The sequence below is a fragment of the Stegostoma tigrinum genome, chromosome 4, assembly GCF_030684315.1.
Source record: "Stegostoma tigrinum isolate sSteTig4 chromosome 4, sSteTig4.hap1, whole genome shotgun sequence".
NCBI lineage: Eukaryota > Metazoa > Chordata > Chondrichthyes > Orectolobiformes > Stegostomatidae > Stegostoma > Stegostoma tigrinum.
In genome coordinates this window covers 25503309-25521767 of record NC_081357.1, presented here as the reverse complement: position 1 = coordinate 25521767, position 18459 = coordinate 25503309, and the positions used below count along the sequence as shown (strand labels likewise).

The window sequence follows — 18459 nt, the reverse complement described above, 5'->3', positions numbered from 1 at the left end:
CACAGTGGCTCAGTGGTTAGCACTGCAGCCACACAGTACCAGGGACCCGGGTTCGATTCCGGCTTCGGGCGACTGTCTGTGTGGAGTTTGCACATTCTCCCCGTGTCTGCGTGGGTTTCCTCCGGGTGCTCCGGTTTACTCCCATAGTCCAAAGATGTGCAGGCTAGATAGATTTGGCCATGCTAAATTGCCCATAGTGTTCAAGGATGTCTAGATTAGATGGGTTATAGGGGGATGGGTCTGGGTGGGATGCTTCAAGGGGCGGTATGGACTTGTTGGGCTGAAGGGCCTGTTTCCACACTGTAGGGAATCTAATTACTGTCCTAATTACAAACTATATGTAAAATCATATTAATTTATGGACTCAAGAAATGGCTTGAACACCAGCTTTTCAACTCTCAGACATGGCTTTGAATCCAACCTTGTTTGATTTGAAGATGTTATACAACTTAATGTGAATTTAGTTTTGAAAAGTCCAGATTTTTTTCAGACTTCCCTCATACCCAAGACCTGTGATTTTAAGCCTAGGCTTGCTATTCTTCTGTGAACTGCTTCCATCGAGCCAACAGACTGGACACACTACTCAAGATTTGGCCTGTTCAAAGCACTGCACAGAATTTTCCAATTGCAATCCACTGTTTTGCTTATGTAGATTCCCATGTTATTGGATCTGTTGATATCTAGTGTTATAATCCCTGTGGAGATCAGCAACAGAACAGAATTGTATTTCCCAAATGGTAGAAACTGATAAAAAGAGAAGTTTTGTCTAATGCTTTTACTGTCATAATCAAGCCAAATTCAGCAGAAACCATGCGAATTAATGAGCAAATTCCATTCAGTACAAAATTATAAATAACTTTTTAAACAGCTGATATGATATAGATTTCAAAGATTTCTCAGTTAGTCCCTTCAGAATACAGGATAACCCCTGAGTCCCGTTCAATTTTATTCTCCACCAAGGATTTCAGTTCGCTTATGTTTATAGGATATGTCTCACAGTCTTGTCTGACAATTCTTACTGCCTGACCTCAACAGGTGTAATAACCACCAAAAGCATAGGTTTCCAGATCCTTTACAGCTCTGCTTCTGGAATGCCTCTAGAATCAACCTTTTTATGATCTTCTCCAGTTCTGTCACAGCTTTCCACCATAGCTGCCTTTCTCTCACAGCTTCTCCATTGCCACACTAGAGAGGGTTCTGCTGTAATGCAATAGTTGCATTCCTGTGCAACATCATGTTATAAAAAATCACAGTACAGAAATAACAGGGCCTACGGAAAAAGCGAGGTTTTTGCAAACCACTAAAACAATAATTCAAAAATGCTCAAAAGTTACTCAAAGGCCTAACACAAAGGATAGTACAGTTTGAGTAGATATCTTATCCATATCTAATAATGAAATAAAAGTAAGTTGAACACCTCATCTTGAAAAAATATGAAGATGGCTTAATGAGGAAGGAGGTTTTGAGGTTGCTCTGTTGTTAAAGCAGGAGCTGATGGTGGTGATGGTCATCATTATCAGCATCATCTTCAGTTACGGTTATGGTTGCGGGGTTAGGGTGGAAATTAATTAATGCAGAAGTGGATGGCTGTGGTTCATTTGTCTTCTAACTGTTTCTTGGGGTTTGGCTTAAAAGAGACATCCAGTTTTTGCTGCTTTGCCCTTTTTCTTCTTTCATGAAGAAGCTGTTCATAGGGTGCCAAATAAGATCTTATTCTACAAACTGTTACCCTGCTGTATTCTGCATTGTAATTGTTGTCCTCTAGGAGGTGCAACTGCTTCTTAATTTCCATTAAGATAGAAGACAAAGTAGAGTGGAAAATTCTTGTGGTGCTGCATCCTGGACCACCTCATCTTCATTTCTAGCTTCCACTTCTCCCTCCAGCGACAAATTGTTGTAGCTCAGCTGTAGAGAGGTCTTCACAATGGGACTCAAGCAGCTCTTCAACATCCTCACTGTCCAATTCTTCAAATCGCACTTGCTTTGCAAGATCAAAACAATGTTCATTGATTCTTGGGAGCTCTTTTGACAGACCAAAGGTTTTGAAATCTTGAAAAACATTTGGGAGAAGATTCTGCCAAACTACATGAAAGCTGTCCTTAGTGATGTCACCTCAGGCCTTCCATGATAATGTCAATGGCATTCTTGATGTTAAAGCTGTTACAAGATTGAAGAAAACTGTCCTTATTCCCTTCAATGGCTGCAATCAGCCTCTTAATGTGCGCCTTGAGTAATAAGCTTTGAAAAGCTGCTATTGCACCCTGACCCATGATAGAAGGAGAGAGGTTGTGTTTGGGTGTAGAGATAGCTCTTCGATATTTTCAGAAAGTTCACCAATGGTGGGAGGATGGGTGGTGCATTATCCAGGATGAAGAGAATCTTGAAATTCAATTTTTTTTTCCTGCAGTGCTTTCTGAAAATATCTTCTAAAAATATCTTCGAAAAGTGTCATCAATAAGGGCACCACTTGCGAACCGAGCGTAGGTGTTCTGCAAAGTGGCCCCCAAGCCTCCGTTTGGTTTCCCCAATGTAGAAGATGCCACAACTGGTACAGAGGATGCAGTATACCACATTAGCGGATGTGCAAGTGAACACCTGCTTGATGTGGAAAGTCGTCTTGTGGCCTGGGATGGGGGTGAGGGAGGAGGTTTGGGGGCAGGTGTAGCACTTCCTGCGATTGCAGAGAAAATGCCAGGTGTGGTGAGGCTGGATGGGAGTGTGGAGCGGACAAGGGAGTCATGGAGAGAGTGGTCTGTCCAGAAAGCATACAAGGGTGGGGAGGGGAAAAATGTCTTTGGTGGTGGGGTCGGATTGCAGATGGCGGACATGTTGGAGGATGATGCGTTGGACAAGGGGGATTCTTTTTTGGTTGTTATTGCGGGGACGGGGTGTGTGGGATGAGTAGCGGCAAATGTGGGAGATACGGTTGAGGGTGTATCTCAACTACTGCAGGGGGCAAGTTGCAGTGCTTGAAAAACGAGGACATCTGAGATGTACGGGAGTGGAATTCCTCATCCTACGAGCAGATGTGGCGGAAGGCAAAGGAATTGAGAATAGGGGATGGCATTTTTTACAGGAAGGTGGGTGGGAGGAGGTGAATTCTAGGTAGCTGTGGGAGTCGGTGGGCTTGAAATGGATATCGGTTTCTAGGTGGTTGCTCGATGGAGACAGAGAGGTCCAGGAAGGTGAAGGAGGAGTTGGAGAGAGTCCAAGTTAACTTAAGGTTGGGATGGAAATTGTTGAAGTGGATGAACTGCCCAAGCTGCTGGTGGAAACATGAGGTGGTACCGATACAGTTATCAATGTAACGGAAGAAGAGGTGAGGTTTAAGGCCAGTTTAGGTACGGAAGAGGGATTGTTCCACATAACCTACAAAGAGGCAAGCATAGCTTGGGCCCATGCGGGTACCCATGGCCACCCCCTTTGTCTGTAGGAAATGGGAAGAATTGAAAGAGAAGTTGTTGAGGCTGAGGATGAGTTGTTTTTTTCTTTGCCAATCAATTTCTGTTTGTTTAGCAACTTAAGCCAACAGGCTGATTCTTCAGAAGTCTGATATCACTGATGAGAATTTTAATCAAAAGCACTTCCCAGATCCTGGACTTGGTATCTGTTTTATTTGGGAAAATGTCCTGGAAAAACAGGGTTATAACTGTAGTCAATGTAGACAACAGTTTATAAATTATAGATTTCACCATACTGCTCTGCATTATTGGAACATAATGTTTTCTAAGATTCCTAACACCTCTCATTTTATATTTAGCTTTTCAGCATCGTTCATGGGAAGCTTGTACTCCTTGTAATTTTATGTGCAGTACTTTACATCAGACTGTATTCATTGTTATGTCAGTTTTCCTCACACATTTATTTTATCTAACAAGCAATCTAACCTGTCCCTCTGATTTTAGTTCCCTGCTAGGTTTGGTGCTAGCATAAATCTGACTACTATGTTTCCTCAACCCTGACATAAATCCCCTGAGTACTGCTTCTTTTAATCCTTACTTCTTTTGTGTATTTTACCCTGATGTTCCAATGCTTTAGGTTTAACTAATAGTTTCTAATGTGGTGTGTAGTCTAATGTCATGGGTTCTTTTACCTCTCCCTATACAGGTAAACTGCCAAAGAAATACCTTCAATAAGGCAGTGCTGTATTAAATTGGAATGACATAACACATTTGCAAATAGGGACGGGGGAGGTCATTTGGCCCCTTTAAACCTCTGCTATTCAACAGTATCATGGTTGATCTGATATCCCTCATGTTCATTTAATGCAATTTCCCTGTAATTCTTGATTCCCTTACTAATTGAGAATCTGTGTATCTCTGTATGAAATATGCCCACATAGCAAGGAGTTTCAAAGACCCTCTCTAACCCTAGAAACATCCTCTCAGCATTTACCCTGTCAAACCCCTTAGAAATCCAATATATTTCAATGAAGCAACCTGTTATTCCTCTAAACTCCGATGAATAGAGTCCCAACCTGTTTAGACTTTGCTCATAAGACAATCCTGGTGAATCTTCTATGAACTGCCTACAAAGAAATGATATCCTTCCTTAAATAAGGGGACCAAAACAGTTCCATAATACTCCAAGATAATAAAATGTGAGGCTGGATGAACACAGCAGGCCCAGCAGCATCTCAGGAGCACAAAAGCTGACGTTTCGGGCCTAGACCCTCCTTCAGAGAGGGGGCTGGGGTGAGGGTTCTGGAATAAATAGGGAGAGAGGGGGAGGCGGACCGAAGATGGAGAGAAAAGAAGATAGGTGGGGAGATAGGGAGGGGATAGGTCAGTCCAGGGAAGACGGACAGGTCAAGGAGGTGGGATGAGGTTAGTAGGTAGGAGATGGAGGTGCGGCTTGGGGTGGGAGGAAGGGATGGGTGAGAGGAAGAACAGGTTAGGGAGGCAGAGACAGGTTGGACTGGTTTTGGGATGCAGTGGGTGGAGGGGAAGAGCTGGGCTGGTTGTGAGGTGCATTGGGGGGGAGGGGACGAACCGGACTGCTTTTGGGATGCGGTGGGGGAAGGGGAGATTTTGAAGCTGGTGAAGTCCACATTGATACCATTGGGCTGCAGGGTTCCCATGTGGACTTCACCAGCTTCAAAATCTCCCCTTCCCCCACCGCATCCCAAAACCAGCCTAGTTTGTCCCCTCCCCCCACTGCACCACACAACCAGCCCAGCTCTTCCCCTCCACCCACTGCATCCCAAAACCAGTCCAGCATGTCTCTGAGATAATGGGAACTGCAGATGCTGGAGATTCCAAGACAACAAAATGTGAGGCTGGATGAACACAGCAGGCCAAGCAGCATCTCGGGAGCACAAAAGCTGACGTTTCGGGCCTAGACCCTTCATCAGAGAGGGGGATGGGGGGAGGGAACTGGAATAAATAGGGAGAGAGGGGGAGGCGGACCGAAGATGGAGAGTAAAGAAGATAGGTGGAGAGGGTGTAGGTGGGGAGGTAGGGAGGGGATAGGTCAGTCCAGGGAAGACGGACAGGTCAAGGAGGTGGGATGAGGTTAGTAGGTAGCTGGGGGTGCGGCTTGGGGTGGGAGGAAGGGATGGGTGAGAGGAAGAACCGGTTAGGGAGGCAGAGACAGGTTGGACTGGTTTTGGGATGCAGTGGGTGGGGGGGAAGAGCTGGGCTGGTTGTGTGGTGCAGTGGGGGGAGGGGATGAACTGGGCTGGTTTAGGGATGCAGTAGGGGAAGGGGAGATTTTGAAACTGGTGAAGTCCACATTGATACCATATGGCTGCAGGGTTCCCAGGCGGAATATGAGTTGCTGTTCCTGCAACCTTCGGGTGGCATCATTGTTGCAGTGCAGGAGGCCCATGATGGACATGTCATCAAGAGAATGGGAGGGGGAGTGGAAATGGTTTGCGACTGGGAGGTGCAGTTGTTTGTTGCGAACTGAGCGGAGGTGTTCTGCAAAGCGGTCCCCAAGCCTCCGCTTGGTTTCCCCAATGTAGAGGAAGCCGCACCGGGTACAGTGGATGCAGTATACCGCATTGGCAGATGTGCAGGTGAACCTCTGCTTAATGTGGAATGTCATCTTGGGGCCTGGGATGGGGGTGAGGGAGGAGGTGTGGGGACAAGTGTAGCATTTCCTGCGGTTGCAGGGGAAGGTGCCGGGTGTGGTGGGGTTGGAGGGCAGTGTGGAGCGAACAAGGGAGTCACGGAGAGAGTGGTCTCTCCGGAAAGCAGACAGGGGAGGGGATGGAAAAATGTCTTGGGTGGTGGGGTCGGATTGTAAATGGCGGAAGTGTCGGAGGATAATGCGTTGTATCCGGAGGATACACACTGCCCTCCAACCCCACCACACCCGGCACCTTCCCCTGCAACCGCAGGAAATGCTACACTTGTCCCCACACCTCCTCCCTCACCCCCATCCCAGGCCCCAAGATGACATTCCACATTAAGCAGAGGTTCACCTGCACATCTGCCAATGTGGTATACTGCATCCGCTGTACCCGGTGCGGCTTCCTCTACATTGGGGAAACCAAGCGGAGGCTTGGGGACCGCTTTGCAGAACACCTCCGCTCAGTTCGCAACAAACAACTGCACCTCCCAGTCGCAAACCATTTCCACTCCCCCTCCCATTCTCTTGATGACATGTCCATCATGGGCCTCCTGCACTGCCACAATGATGCCACCCGAAGGTTGCAGGAACAGCAACTCATATTCCGCCTGGGAACCCTGCAGCCATATGGTATCAATGTGGACTTCACCAGTTTCAAAATCTCCCCTTCCCCTACTGCATCCCTAAACCAGCCCAGTTCATCCCCTCCCCCCACTGCACCACACAACCAGCCCAGCTCTTCCCCCCCCCCCCACCCACTGCATCCCAAAACCAGTCCAACCTGTCTCTGCCTCCCTAACCGGTTCTTCCTCTCACCCATCCCTTCCTCCCACCCCAAGCCGCACCCCCAGCTACCTACTAACCTCATCCCACCTCCTTGACCTGTCCGTCTTCCCTGGACTGACCTATCCCCTCCCTACCTCCCCACCTACACCCTCTCCACCTATCTTCTTTACTCTCCATCTTCGGTCCGCCTCCCCCTCTCTCCCTATTTATTCCAGTTCCCTCCCCCCATCCCCCTCTCTGATGAAGGGTCTAGGCCCGAAACGTCAGCTTTTGTGCTCCTGAGATGCTGCTTGGCCTGCTGTGTTCATCCAGCCTCACATTTTGTTGTCCAGCATGTCTCTGCCTCCCTAACCTGTTCTTCCTCTCTCACATCCCTTCCTCCCAGCCCAGGCCGCACCTCCATCTCATACATACTAACCTCATCCCACCTCCTTGACCTGTCCGTCTTCCCTGGACTGACATATGCCCTCCCTACCTCCCCACATACACTCTCCTCTCCAACTATCTTCTTTTCTCTCCATCTTCGGTCCACCTCCCCCTCTCTCCCTATTTATTCCAGAACCCTCACCCCATCCCCCTCTCTGATGAAGGGTCTAGGCCCGAAATGTCAGCTTTTGTGCTCCTGAGATGCTGCTGGGCCTGTTGTGTTCATCCAGCCTCACATTTTATTATCTTGGATTCTCCAGCATCTGCAGTTCCCATTGTCACTCCATAATACTCCAGATGTGGTTTGATGAGCACCTTGGACAGTTGCAGTACTCGTCAACTCTAATCCCCTTTGAAATAAGGGCCAACATTCCATTAGCCTTCCTGATTACCCACTGCATATTTTCTGCATATAAATCAACGATTTATCATAGAATCCCTACAGTGTGGAAACAGGCCATTCGGCCCAACAAGTCTACACCACCCCTCCAGAGATTGCCACCCAGACCCATCCCTCATAACGCACCTAATCTACAGATCACTGAACACTGTGTGCAATTTAGCGTGGCCACTTGTCCCCACCTGTACACCTTTGGATTGTGGGAAGAAACCAGAGCACCCGGAGGAAACTCACACAGAGATGTAGAGAATGTGCAATCTTTACACAGACAGTCGCCCGAGGGTGGAATTGAGCCTGGCTCCCTGGCGCTGTGAAGCTGCAGTGTTAACCACTGAGCCACCATGCTGCCCTAGTTTTTTTCCCAGCTACTGTCAGAAAAAAACAGTTCTGAGAAAGGTCACAGGACCTGAAACGTTAACTCTGATTTTTTTTTTCTTTGCTGATACTGCCAGCCCTGAGCTTTCCCAGCCACTTCTGTTTTCATTCCTGATTACCTACTGCACCTGAGTGCTAATTTGTTTCATGCACAAGTACTCCCAAATGCCTTTGTGTTGCAGTTTTATACAGTTTTGTACAGTTTTTCTCTATTTAAATAGTACTCTTCTCTTCTGTTCTCCCTACCAAAATAAACAACTTCACAACCCCACATTATATTCCATTTGCTAATTTTTTGGCCTCTTACATAACCTATCAATATCAGACTTTAAATTGTATTCCTGTCACAACTTGCCTTTCAACCTACTGTTTGTTACCTACAAATTTGTTTGCTAACTCCAAGTCATAAGTATATATTGTAAACTGTTAGGGTCCCAGCACTGTTCCCTGTGGAACCCCACTGGTCATGGATGACCAAGCTAAAAAAGAATGCATTATCCCCACTCACTGTTTCTTGCCCATCAGCTAATTCTGTATCCACAAGCAATATACTACCTCCAACACTATGGGCTCTTATGACTTAAACTTTTGTAAGGTGCATTGTCAAATGCCTACTGGAAACCCAAATACAAGACATCTTCTGGTTCCCCTCTATCCACTCTGGTTGAGACTTCCACAAAAAACTCTAATGAATTAATCAGACATGATTTCTCTTTCATGAAGCCCCATCAACCACTGCTTGATTAAATTACGATTTTCCATGTGTGCTAATATAACTTAATAATTAATTCCAACATATTTCCAACTGTAAACCTTAGGCTAATCGGTCTGTAATTACTTGCTTTTTGCTTTCCTCCCTATTTGAATAGAAGCGTCACATTGACAGCTTTCTAATCCTCTAGTCATTCTCCAGAGTCTAAGAAGTTTTGGAAAGTTACAACCAATGCATCCACTACTACTAGTGTAGCCACTTTATTTAAGGATCCTAGGATGTAAGCCAAAAGGGCTAGGACACTTAATTTGTGTCTTTGGCCCTATTAGTTTATCCAGTTCTATTTTTCAAATGATCATGATTGTACTTAATTCCTACATAGAAAGATAGAACACTACAGCATAGTACAGGCCTTTCGGCCCTCTATGTTGGGCCAGCCTGTGAAACCAAACTGAAGCCCATCTAACCTAGCCTATTCCATTATTATCCATATGTTTATCCAATGACCATTTAAATGCCCTTAAACTTAGCGAGTCTACTACTTTTGCGGGCAGGGTGTTCCATAACCTTAGTACTCTCCAAGTAAAGAACCTACTTCTGACACCTGTCGTATATTTATCACCCCTCAATTTAAAGCTATGTCTCCTCGTGCTAGGCATCTCCATCCGAGGAAAAAGGCTGTTACTGTCCACCCTACCTAATTCTCTGATCATCTTGTATGTCTCTAATAGGTCACTTCTTAACGTTCTTCTCTCTAACGAAAACAGCCTCAACACCCTCAGCCTTTCCTCATAAGACCTTGCCTCCATAGCAGGCAACATCCTGGTAAATCTCCTCTTTTTCCAATGCTTCTACACCCTTCCTGTAATGCAGCAACCAGAACTGTACGCAATTCTCCAAGTGCAGCCATGCCAGAGTTTTGTAGAGCTGCAACATGACCTCATGGCTCCGAAACTGAATTCCCTCTCCCAATAAAACCTAACACACTGTACACCTTCTTAACAACCCTATCAACCAAGGTAGCAACTTTCAGGGATCCTTGCCTGTATTCTTTAATATTAGTGGGATGTTCAAACTATTTTCCACTGTAAAGATTGATTCAAAATATATGTTAAACTTCTCTATCATTTCCTTGTCCCCATGATTCATTTTGTTCACTTTGACCATTTTTTAATACTTAAAAACTGACAATGTAATCTTCTTATGTTCTTCCCTGGCAGTTTATTTTATTCCTTCCTCTTATCTTTTTATTCCCCTTTTCCTAGATTCTGAACTTATCCCAGTCTTCTGGGCCATTACTGACTTCTGTTTCCTTATATGCTTTTACTTTCAAGTTAATACTCTGCTTAATTTCCTTGGTTAGCCATATTTGGTTTATCACTCTCTTTAGTCTTTTTCATTACTAAGACGTATTTTTGCTAAGAGCTATGAATTACCTCCTTAAATGTCTGGCACTGCTTGCTTATTGTCATTACTGCTAATCTAATTGCCCAGGCCACTTCACTTAACTCAGTCTTTATTTCATTGCAGTTTTGTTTGTTTAACTTAAACATAGTTGTATCTGACCCGTTTTTCTCACTCTCAAACTGAATATTACAATCTATCATGTTATGAACACTCTTTCCTGGGGGATCTTTTACACTCAGATCATTGATTAAACCTGTCTTGTTAGTTATTACCAGATCCAAGGTAGCCTATTCACTCCATGACCTATTGCTTTAGGATACTATCTGATTTTGTGTCAGAGATTGCGGATAGGATCAGGGTAAACCCTAAGGCTTTCTATAGGTATTTAAGGAATAAAAGAATGACGAAAGTAAGGTTAGGCCCAATCAAGGATAGTAGTGGTAAGTTGTGTGTGGCGTCAGATGAGATAGGGGAAGCGCTAAATGAATATTTTTCAACAGTATTCACTCTAGAAAACGACAATGTTGTCGAGGAGATTACTGAGATACAGGCTACCAGACTAGGTGGGATTGAGGTTCAGAAGGAAGAGGTATTAGAAATCCTTCGGAAGGTGAAGATAGGTAAGTCCCCTGGCCGGATGGGATTTATCCTCGGATCCTCTGGGAAGCCAGGGAGGAGATTGCCGAGCCTTTGGCATTGATCTTTAACTCGTCATTGTCTACAGGAATAGTGCCCGACGACTGGAGGATAGCAAATGTGGTTCCCCTGTTCAAGAAGGGGCGTAGAGACAACCGTGGTAATTATAGACCAGTGAGCCTTACCTCAGTTGTTGGTAAAGTGTTGGAAAAGGTTATAAGGGATAGGATTTATAATCATCTAGAAAAGAATAAATTTATTAGGGATAGTCAGCACAGTTTTGTGAAGGGAAGGTCGTGCCTCACAAACCTTTATTGAGTTCTTTGAGAAGGTGACCAAACAGGCAGATGAGTAAACCGGTTGATGTGGTGTATATGGATTTCAGCAAGGCGTTCGATAAGGTTCCCCACAATAGGCTATTATACAAAATGCGGAGGAATGGAATTGTGGGAGATATAGCAGTTTGGATCGGAAATTGGCTTGCTGAAAGACGACAGAGGGTGGTAGTTGATGGGAAATGTTCATCCTGGAGACCAGTTACTAGTGGTGTACCGCAAGGGTCGGTGTTGGGTCCACTGCTGTTTGTCATTTTCATAAATGACCTGGATGAATGCGTAGAAGGATGGATTAGTAAATTTGCAGACGACACTAAGGTCGGTGGAGTTGTGGATAGTGACAAAGGATGCTGTTGGTTGCAGAGAGACATAGATAAGCTGCAGAGCTGGGCTGAGAGGTGGCAAATGGAGTTTAATGCAGACAAGTGTGAGGTGATGCACTTTGGTAGGAGTAACCAGAAGGCAAAGTACAGGGCTAATGGTAAGATTCTTAGCAGCGTAGATGAGCAGAGAGATCTCGGTGTCCATGTACACAGATCCTTGAAAGTTGCCACCCAGGTTGACAGGGCTGTTAAGAAGGCATACAGTGTTTTAGCTTTTATTAATAGAGGGATCGAGTTCCGGAACCAAGAGGTTATGGTGAAGCTGCACAAAACTCTGGTGCGGCCGCACTTGGAGTGTTGCGTACAGTTCTGGTCACCGCATTATAAGAAGGATGTGGAAGCTTTGGCAAGGGTGCAGAGGAGATTTACTAGGATGTTGCCTGGTATGGAGGGAGATCTTACGAGGAAAGGCTGAGGGACTTGAAGCTGTTTTCATTAGAGAGAAGAAGGTTGAGAGGTGACTTAATTGAAACATATAAAATAACCAGAGGGTTAGATAGGGTGGATAGGGAGAGCCTTTTTCCTAGGATGATGGCGAGCACGAGGGGGCACAGCTTTAAATTGAGGGGTGAAAGATATAGGATAGATGTCAGAGGTAGTTTCTTTACGCAGAGAGCAGTAAGGGAATGGAACGGTTTGCCTGCAACGGTAGTAGATTTGCCAACTTGAGGTACATTTAAGTCGTCATTGGACGAGCAGATGGACGTGCATGGAATAGCGTAGGTTAGATGGGCTTCAGATCGGTATGACAGGTCGGCACAACATCGAGAGCCAAAGGGCCTGTACTGTGCTGTAATGTTCTATGTTCTAGATAGTAGGAACTGCAGATGCTGGAGAATTTGAGATAACAAAGTGTACAGCTGGATGAACACAACAGGACAAGCAGCATCAGAGGAGCAGGAAGGCAGACGTTTCAGGCCTAGACCCTTCTTCAGAAAAACTTTTTCTGAAGAAAAAGGGTCTAGGCCCGAAATGTCAGCCCCCCTCCTTCGATGCTGCTTGGTGTGCTGTGTTCATCCAGCTCTACACCTTGTTATCTCTGATTTTGTTGTTTAGCTTACCCGTTGCCACTTGATTAACCCAATCAACATGAAGATTAAGGTCACCCATAATTATTGCTACATTCTAGCGAGTTTTGAGAAGATTTGTAGCTCAGGTTGAGGTTCTGGATGTGAGATTGCTCGCTGAGCTGGAAGGTTCATTTTCAGACGCTTCGTCACCATTCTATGTAACATTATCAGTGAGCCTCCGACGAAGCGCTGGTGTTATGTCCCGCTTTCTATTTATCTGGTTAGGTTTCCTTGGGTTGGTGATGTCATTTCCTGCGTTGGTGATGTCATTTCCTGTTCTTTGTCTCAGGGGATGGTAGATTGATTTGGAGCTAATGTGTTTGTTGATGGAGTTCCGGTTGAAATGCCATGCTTCTAGGAATTCTCCTGCGTGTCTCTGTTTGGCTCGTCCTAGGATGGATGTGTTGTCCCAATCAAAGTGGTGTCCTTCCTCATCTGTATGTAAGGATACGAGTGATAGTGGGTCATGTCGTTTTGTGGCTAGTTGATGTTCATGTATCCTGGTGGCTAGCTTTCTGCCAGTTTGTCCAATGTAGTGTTTGTCACAGTTCTTGCAAGGTATTTTGTAGATGACATTCGTTTTGCTTGTTGTCTGTATAGGGTCTTTTAAGTTCATTAGCTGCTGTTTTAGTGTGTTGGTGGGTTTGTGGGCTACCCTGATGCCAAGAGGTCCGCGTAGTCTGGCAGTCATTTCGGAAATGTCTTTGATGTAGGCGAGAGTGGTTCTGGTTTCTGGGCCTGTTTTGTCTGTTTGGGTTTGTTGCTGAGGAATTGGCAGACTGTGTTCATAGGGTACCCATTCTTTTTGAATACGCTGTTTAGGTGATTTTCCTCTGCCCTTCGTAGTTCCTCTGTGCTGCAGTGTGTGGTGGCTTGTTGGAATAATGTTCTAATGCAGCTTCGTTTGTGGGTGTTGGGATGGTTGCTCCTGTAGTTCAGTATTTGGTCCGTATGTGTTGTTTTCCTGTAGACACTGGTTTGAAGTTCCCCATTGACTGTTCGCTCTACTGTGACATCTAGGAATGGCAGTTTGTTGTTATTTTCCTCCTCTTTTGTGAATGTTATGCCAGTAAAGGGTATTATTGATGGTCTTGAATGTTTCCTCTAATTTGTTTTGTTTAGTGATGACAAAGGTGTCATCCACGTAGCGGACCCAAAGTTTGGGTTGGATGATTGGCAGAGCTGTTTGTTCGAGTCTCTGCATTACTGCCTCTGCTAAGAACCCTGATATCGGAGATCCCATGGGTGTACCGTTGGTTTGTCTCTAGGTTTTGTTATTGAAAGTGAAGTGGGTGGTGAGGCATAGGTCCACTAGCTTGATGATGTCCTTGCTGATGAGGTTGGTGGTGCCTGGTGTATGTCTTCTGTTCTTCTAATAATGTCATCTGTGTTTCTTTGGCCAGGTTTGCTACATTGCTACATTCTTTCTACCTGCTGATGTTTGTTGGTTTATGTCATTTCTTACAGTGTGGCTACTGTTTGGAGGATTAGACACAAGACTGTCTTTTTTCCAGTTTTTTTTACCTCCATTAAGTGAATTCTACATCATCTAAGTTTTTAGATCATCTCTCTTACAACTCTCCTCATTTCATCTTTTATTAGCAGTGTTACTCTACCATCTTTCCTCCTAACTTGTCTTTTTGAAAGGTCAAATATCCCTGAATGTTCCCAGTTCCCAGTTTTGATTTCCTTGTAACTATATCTTCATAATGGCTATGAGATCATATTTTTTACCTTTATTTGCACCATCACTTCACTACCTTATTCTGAATGCTTGTGCATTATGATACAAAGCCTTAAGGGTTATCTTTCTGACATTTAATCATCCTAACTTTCCTTGGCACTCTGGCCCTATTTTTCTTCTTACCCTTGATTACCCTTGTCGACTGTTCTTGCAATTTACTGTTCTTTCTTTTATCCCTGTCCTTGTTTTGCTTTCCTTGTCCCGCCCCAAGCACCCTTACTCTGCCTAAGATATCAGCCCCAATCCTATCTGGAGCTGGTCCCAGGAATCTGAAAGTCTTCTCTCTTGCTCCATCTTTCTAGCCACACATTCATCTGATACATCATGCTATTCCTTATCTGACTAGGCCAGAAGTTTGTGATTTCAAATAAAACTGTTGGATTATAACCTGGCGTATTGTGATTTCTGACCTTATCCACCCCAGTCCAACACCGGCACCTCTACATCAGGGCTACCATCAAAACCACAAACTTCAGCTCCAAGTGGAGAGGAAATTCAAGAAGATCATGCAAATAAACACCGACAGCACATTTCTGCAGAGATGCCGGACAGCAGTGAAAATCCTAAAAAGTCGACAGATCACAAACCCACTCAGATTGACCTGCAACATAGTCTACGCTGAGAGACTCTGCAGTCACATGTCTCGCACACTGCCCAATCATCTTGTACACCCGCTCTACAGCAGACGCAGCAACCTTGAAATCAACATAAAGTCCATATTCACAACTTGCAGTCAGGACACAGCGGATCAGCTACGAGACATTGCCAAGCAGACATAGCAATGGAACTATGCCACCTATCTGCATACCAAGAACAGGAAACTTGAGAAACTTAGCATCACCACCAGGACTAGCAAGTCTCCTTGATGCCACATTTGAAACTGGTATCATCACCGGGAAATCCATCATCAACTTGTCTGACCACACCCTTCAACCAGATGAAATCAAAGTTCTCAGCCAACAGCTCAATTTCTGCCCCACTACCAAAATGGACCCCATTGGTCTCATGGCAGACTCGGAGGAATTCATCAAGTGAATGAGGATCCGGGAATTCTTCCACAAATGCCAAGATGTCAGCAGTGAGCCCAACAAGACAACGAATGAACTGGAACAATCGACAGAGATCAGCAGTACAACAACCAAAGGACAGCGTCGAATTGGACCCTTCCGGAAGGCTGCTGTCCTAGGCTCAATATGTATGCTCAAGCCACCAGGAGATGTGTGTCATCACCGGATTCTTCAGCCACACTCTCATAATTGCGCAGAACATCACGCAAGCAAAACGCAGCACCATCTATACTCTCAAGACCAACTGCAACATTGCCATCAAACCAGTAGACAAAGGAGGAGCCATCATCATACAGAATAGAACTGACTACTGCAAGGAAGAGTACCGACAATTGAATAACTAGGAACACTACAGACAAATACCTGCAAATCTGACCAAAGGACTTACCTGTCAACTCAACAAACTGATTTAACACTTTTGATTCAGACTTTGAGTATCCTGTGCACTCTTATATCATGCACTTTTTGCAAAGGAGACTTCTGCTGCCTTCTGAAGATACACTAAGCCAACACACCTCAATATCCTATTGTATCAGGCAATAGGACCCTGTGTGAGAACCTCCGGCTATGTTGAGGGCATCTTGAAACCCATTTTTCAGGGAATCCCCAACTGCTATTGCAACACTTCAGACTTTATAGGGGAACCTCAGCACCCAGTATATTTCAATTGACATTTCAAGACTCCACATTAGCACCCCCCATGGCATCGCTACAACAGCCTCAACTGGCAACAACTGCCAATTTCTAGCCGCTGTCGTAATATTCATTCGCTTCATCTTCAGCAACGTCTTCACCTTCAACAGACATCTGTTCACCCAGACACACAGCAGTCATGGGGACCAAATTTGCACTCCATACACCAACCTTTTCATGTACCCATTCGAGCAAGTCTTCTTTGCTGCACAGGACCTTGGAACAATGCTGTACACCAGATATATTGACATTTTGTATCAGAGATAATGGGATGCTGGAGAATCCAAGATAATAAAGTGTGAAGCTGGATGAACACAGCAAACCAAGCAGCATCTCGGGAGCACAAAAGCTGACGTTTCGGGCCTAGACCCTTCATCAGAGAGGGGGATGGGGAGACGGTTCTGGAATAAATAGGGAGAGAGGGCAAAGCGGTTGTCAAGCCTCCGCTTGGTTTGCCATCCGACCCCACCACCCAAGACATTTTTCCATCCCCACCCTTGTCTGCTTTCCAGAGAGACCACTCTCTCCGTGACTCCCTTGTTCGCTCCACTCTGCCCTCCAACCCCACCACACCTGGCACCTTCCCCTGCAACCACAGGAAGTGTTACAGTTGCCCCCACACCACCTCCCTCACCCCTATCCCAGGCCCCAAGATGACTTTGCATATTAAGCAGAGGTTCACCTGCACATCTGCCAATGTGGTATACTCTTTCCATTGTACCTGGTGTGGCCTCCTCTACATTGGGCAAACCAAGCAGAGGCTTGGGGACCGCTTTGCAGAACACCTCCGCTCGGTTTGCAATAAACAACTGCACCTCCGAATCGTGAACCATTTCAACTCCCCCCTCCCATTCTTTAGATGACATGTCCATCATGGGCCTCCTGCAGTGCCACAATGATGCCACCCGAAGGTTGCAGGAACAGCAACTCATATTCCGCTTGGGAACCCTGCAGCCCAATGGTATCAAAGTGGACTTCACCAGCTTCAAAATCTCCCCTTCCCCCACTGCATCCCAAAACCAGCCCAGCCTGTCTCTGCCTCCCTAACCTGTTCTTCCTCTCACCCATCCCTTCCTCCCAGCCCAGGCCGCACCTCCATCTCCTACCTACTAACCTTATCCCACCTCCTTGACCTGTCAGTCTTCCCTGGACTGACCTATCCCCTCCCTACCTCCCCACCTATACTCTCCTCTCCACCTATCTTCTTTTCTTTCCATCTTCGGTCCGCCTCCCCCTCTCTCCCTATTTGTTCCAGAATCCTCTCCCCATCCTCTCTCTGATGAAGGGTCTAGGCCCGAAACGTCAGCTTTTGTGCTCCTGAGATGCTGCTTGGCCTGCTGTGTTCATCCAGCTTCACACTTTATTATATTGACATTTTCTTCCTTTGGGCTCATGGTGAGGAATCACTGAAACAACAACACAACGATATCAACAAATTTCATCCCACCATCAGAATTACCATGGACTACTGTTCGGGATCCGTCTCATTCTTGGGCAGATGCATCTTCGTCAAGGATAGACTTTTCAGTACCTCACAAGCCATGGATGACCTCATGATGTTGCACTTCTTTAGTTTCTATGCTGAACATGTTAAAGAAGCTATTCCCTGCATATACACAAGATCTGCTTAGATGAGGAGGAAAGAAACGGATGCTAGAAGAACGTGATTTGATGCTCAACTCATTGATTGCCAGTTCTGACGTGCCACAGCAAAAAACCACAACAACGTCCTCAGAATGAGACACAGGACGCAACCAGTAGAGTATCCTTCATTGCCCGGTATTTCCCCAAAGCAGAGAAGCTATGCCAAGTTACTCACAGCCGTCAACATGTCATGATGACTAAGAATTTCTCTCCAACATCTACCCTATGCCTCCACTTCTCCCCTTCAAACAACCACCAAAACTTAGACAGACTATTGTTTGCAGCAAATTCTCCAGTCTTCAGGACAACATCAACCACAATGCCATACAATCCTGCCATGGCAGCTTCTGAAAGACATACCAGATTATCAACATAGATACTACCATCACGTGTGGGAATGCCATCCACCATGCACACAGCGGATATTCATGACTGGGGCAGTGTTGCCTATCTCATACGCTGCAGGCAGAAATGCCCTGAGGCCTGGTATGTTAGCAAGACCATGCAGGTGCTACGGCAATGGATGAATGGGCATCACCAGGCAGGAATGTTCCCTCCTAGTCAGGGAACACTTCAGCAGTCAAGGGCATTCAGCCTCTGATCTTCGGGTAAGCGTCCTGCAAGGCAACCTTCAAGATAGACAACAACGCAGAATCACCAAGCAGAACTGATAGCCAAGTTCTGTACTCATGTAGATGACCTCAGC

General features: G+C 45.6%; 1 protein-coding gene across 3 annotated transcripts in view; it reads left to right on the top strand.

The window, feature by feature from the left end:
• Positions 1-18459, top strand: part of fig4a (FIG4 phosphoinositide 5-phosphatase a) — a 126043-nt gene that overhangs the window by 104330 nt on the left and 3254 nt on the right. The window lies entirely within an intron of this gene.